This window comes from Magnolia sinica, chromosome 1 (genome assembly GCF_029962835.1).
Source record: "Magnolia sinica isolate HGM2019 chromosome 1, MsV1, whole genome shotgun sequence".
NCBI lineage: Eukaryota > Viridiplantae > Streptophyta > Magnoliopsida > Magnoliales > Magnoliaceae > Magnolia > Magnolia sinica.
Window position 1 is genome coordinate 54,459,292 of NC_080573.1, and position 4,845 is coordinate 54,464,136.

The 4,845-nt window shown below is 39.7% G+C and overlaps 1 non-coding gene across 1 annotated transcript; it reads left to right on the plus strand.

Annotated features, from left to right (window-relative positions):
- The first annotated feature begins 3,603 nt into the window (after positions 1-3,603).
- LOC131222496 (small nucleolar RNA R71) lies at positions 3,604-3,710 on the plus strand. The gene has a single exon (XR_009160072.1). It is a non-coding gene; the product is annotated as a small nucleolar RNA R71 (small nucleolar RNA).
- Positions 3,711-4,845: the final 1,135 nt, after the last annotated feature.

Here is a 4,845-nt window from a genome sequence, read left to right on the forward strand (position 1 = left end):
GATAGAAAGAGATGACACTCTGATGCTCAACGTCTGGCACACATCTCCTTAGGATTTGGTGTGGGCAATATTTAAACAAATATGAATCATCCCAGAAAAAGTTACGTACCTTAGTAAAGAATTTTTTCTTATCTTGCTGTAACATGTGTCGGTATGGAACCTGTGGTAAGATAATTAGCAATATCAACCAAGGTGAATGGGAGACTCTGAACAGTTGTTCATCAGGGAACATATCATTGATATGGGTCACCTCAAGGGAATCAGAGGTATTAAGGCGAGAAAGGTGATCGGCCACTACATTCTCTACTCCCTTTTTATCTTTAATTTCCAAATCAAATTCTTATAGTAGAAGGATCCATCTCGTCAGGTGGGGCTTAGAATCATTCTTAGAAAGAAGATACTTAAGTGCCGCATGATCTGTGTAGATAATGATTTTATATCCGATCAGGTAGGACCTAAATTTGTCCAAGGCGAACACTACGGTTAAGAGTTCTTTTTTCGTAGTCGAGTAGTTCACTTAGGCAGGATTTAGAGTCCTACTCGCATAATGAATGACGTAAGGCTTCTTATCTTTTCTCTAACCTAAAACCGCTCCAAGAGCATAATCAGAAACATCGCACATAAGCTCAAAAGGAAGGCTCCAATCAGGTGGTTGTGTAATGGGTGCACTAGTCAACATGCCCTTAAGCTTTGTGAAAGCTTCCTGACATAGCTCAGTCCACTCGTATGGTGCATCCTTTTGAAGTAGATTACATAAAGGATGAGAGATGAGACTAAAGTCCTTTATGAATCATCTGTAAAACCCAGCGTATCCTAAGAAGGATCGCACGTCTCTGATGTTCTTGGGTGGAGGTAGGTTAGAGATAAGATCAATTTTTGCCTTATCCACCTCGATTCCTTTGGACGAGATAATATGTCCAAGGACAATTCCCTTATGAACCATGAAATGACACTTCTCCTAATTAAGTACCAAGTTCTTTTCTTTACATCTTTTCAGCACTCATTTAAGACTCTCTAAGCACTCGCTGAAAGATGAACCGAAAACAGAGAAATAGTCCATGAAGACCTCTAGATATTTCCCCACCATGTTAGAAAAGATACTCATCATACATCGTTGAAAGGTGGTAGGGGCATTACATAATTTGAATGGCATCCTTCTGTATGCAAAGGTGCTGTAGGGACATATATATGTGGTCTTTTCCTGATCCTCAGGAGCGATTTCAATCTGATTGCAGCCCGAATACCCGTCAAGGAAACAGTAATAGGAATGACCAGCTAGCCTTTCCAAGATTTGATCAATGAAGGGCAAAGGAAAGTGGTCCTTCCTTGTGATGGTATTCAGCTTCCTGTAGTCAATGCACATTCTCCAACCAGTAGTAACTCTAGTTGGCACGAGTTCATTATTGGCATTGGCTACGATGGTGATCCTAGACTTCTTAGGAACTACCTGAGTTGGACTCACCCATTGACTATCGGATATGGGGTATATGATACCCACATCCAATAGTTTAAGAACCTCGGCCTTAACCACTTCCCTCATGTTTGGATTTAGTCTATATTGTGATTGTCGAGCGGTCTTCGCATTATCCTCAAGATATATGCGGTGAGTACAAATTGAGGGGTCAATCCCCTTGAGGTCTGCTATCGTCCATCCAAGGGCTCCCTTATGCTCAATGAGAGTAGATATGAGCATACTCTCCTGTTCTTTCTCCAGGTGGGCAGAGATCACCACCGGGTATGTCTCATCTTGACCTAAATATGCGTATTTCAAATTAGAGGGCAAAGGTTTTAGGTCAAGCTTCGGTGGCTTGAGGTTAGACGGTAGAGGCACTACATCGGTTTGTGGCAATTCTTTAAATTGTGGCCTCCATCGGTTAACTTCAAGTACCGGTGCAGTATCAAGCAAGGCACACGTCTCCCTAATCATGTCATCATCAAAATCATGGGAGTGAGCTAGACACTTCTCTAGAGGGTCAGAGGATAAGGTCAGAAGTGTCGTATCTTCCACTAAAGAGTCAATCATGTTAATGTCATGGAAATCGTCATCATCCTCTAAGTTTCTGCCGTTATTGAAAAAGATGTTTGACTCTAATGTCATATTCCCAAAAGACATAGTCATGACACCATTCCTGCAATTGATAATTGCGTTTGAAGTGGCAAGGAATGGGCGACTAAGAATGATGGGAATCTGAGTGCTCATGTTATTGATGGGTTCAGTGTCCAGGATGATAAAATCTACAGGGTAGTAAAATCTATCAACTTGGACCAACACATCCTCAATTATCCCTCTTGGTACACGAACAGAGCGATCAACAAGTTGTAGTGTGGTTAGGGTGAGTTTTAATTCACCCAAACCTAACTGTTTGTATACCGAGTAGGGAATCATATTGACGCTCGCTCCTAAGTCAAGAAGTGCATGATCAATTCGGTAGTCTCCGATTACACATGATATGGTTGGGCTACCAGGATCTTTGAATTTCTATGGCACGTCTTGCTTTAGGATGGCACTCACTTTCTCGGTCAAGAAGATCTTCTTTTGAATACTCTGCCGTCATTTGGTCGTGCATAAGTCTTTCAGGAATTTGGTATATGAAGGTATCTGTTTTACGACATCAAGTAGAGGAATGTTGACTTTCACTTGTTTCAACACCTTTAGGATATCCTGAGAGTTAGAGAGAGGTTCTGGTGCGACCAACCGTTGGGGAAATGGAGCCACTGGCTTTTTTAGAAGTTCCGGTTCTAATTTTTGTGGGGCCTCACTAGATCCATCATTGTTTTCCTCTTCTAGTTCTTGAGGTTTTTCAGGCCTAACCGGAAGGATTTTATCAATGATCTTCCCACTCCTAAGAGTGGTGATGGATTTAGCGTGCCCCATTTGATTTGAAGAGCTGGGATCACTTATCTCGTATTGCGGTTTAGGATTGGGGAGCGGTTGTGCAGGAAGCATCCCCTTTTCTATAACCGTCATACGTGAATCCATCTTTTGCATAAAATCTCGCATTGCCTAGGTCAGCTCTTACATGGAATTTTAAACCGGTTCTTCTTGAGGTTTCCCCTGATTTGAATTTTGATTGAAGAAACTTTGAGGGGTAGCAGTTTGTTCATTTCTCCAACTAAAGTTTGGATGATTTTTCCAACCAAGATTGTATGTATTAGAGGTCGGTCCATTGAAAGGTCTTTGATAAGTATTTACGGCATTGGATTGTTCATTCAACACTTCTCGAAAGGCAGGTATCGTAGGATAATTTTCAGTTGTATGAATGTTTCAATCACAGATGCCGCAAACACTTTCATTAACCTTATCCTTCTTTCCTTCCATGGCCTCAACTTTTCTTATGAGCGTCGTCACTTTATACTTGAGATCATCCTCTTCTTTCAAGAGATACAATCCACCTTTCTCCTTAGATTGAGTCGGCCTAGACGTGGTGTTCGATTTTGAGTAATAGTCCCATGATTGTGTTTTTTTCAGCAAGACTATCGAGGTAATCCCATACCTCGTCAACATTTTTATTAATGAATTCTCCATTACACATTGTCTCGACCATTTGGCGCATGGAAGATGTCAGTCCATCGTAGAAAAAATTTATGATGCACCACGTTTCAAAGCCGTGTTGTGGGCATGAACTGACCAAATCCTTGAACCATTCCCAACATTGGTAAAATGTTTCATCCTCCTTTTGGGTGAAGTTCATGATTGCTTTTCTAAGGGTAATCGTTTTATGATGTGAAAAAATTTTCTTTATAAATTTCCTTTGCATATCATTCCATGTGCCAATGGATCTAGGACACAGTAAATGTAACCACATCTTAGCCTTCTCCTTTAAGGAAAAAGGAAAGAGTCTCAGCCTGACTGTGTCCTGAGACACATTTTGGAAATATAAAGTGGCTATGATCTCATCAAATTCTTTCAAATGTAGATATGGTTCTTTAGATTCAAGCCCATGGAACTTAGGAAGGAGTTGGATAACCCCTGGTTGATGTCCATATGTCCTGTATTTTTAGGAAAAATCATGCATGAGGGCGTACTCACCCCCGCTAGTTGTAAATAATCTCGTAAAGTATGAGGCGGGGGTGCTTGATGCACCTCATTCTCATCTTGAATGTCTTCCACCCTAGGTTGGGGTAGAAGAGGTTGGTTTTCAGCCATCACTTCAATTAACTCAGGGGATTTCGAGTGGTGTCTAGTCCTGCGATGGATAGTTAACCCCTCAACCAATCCTCCTTCAGTCAAGAGACGTCGAGTGTTGTCACGGGCCCACTTGGGCATAAAACACTCGCAGCCCTCAATCAAATTCGAAACCTAATCCTAAGAAAGGAAAAGAAAATCTAAAACGAAAGAGAGGGTTAGAAAGAAGTTACTAAATTGGAGTCCCTAAGTTAAAAACTGAATTAGAAATTTCTATTTTTAAAGAGAAGGTCTAAAATTAGAAAAACCTTAAAAAGAAGGATAGAAGTAAACTAGTTTCTAAATGAAGAAATTCCTAAAGGAAAGTGGAAATTTCTAAAGTAAATTAGGAAAGTCCTAAACTAGAAAGTAAGTTATTAAAAGAGACTTGAAAAATTGAAAGTAGAGAAAAAGCTTACCAAATTAGAAATTTCTATCTTAAAAGCCTACAAAATAGAAAGTTAGTTTCTAAAAAAAAAAAAGAAAAATTTCTAAAACTAGAAAATAGAAAGTTACTTAAAAGAAGAATCTAAATCTAAAATTAGAAAAGTACAGAAAGTAAGAGGAGAAGTTAGAAAGTTCGTACCAAATGAGAAGTTCCTATGTTAAGATCCTGTAAAAGAAAACAAAAGAGATTAGTTTCTAAAATAGAAAGTCTAAAGTTAGAAAGTTCCTACAAT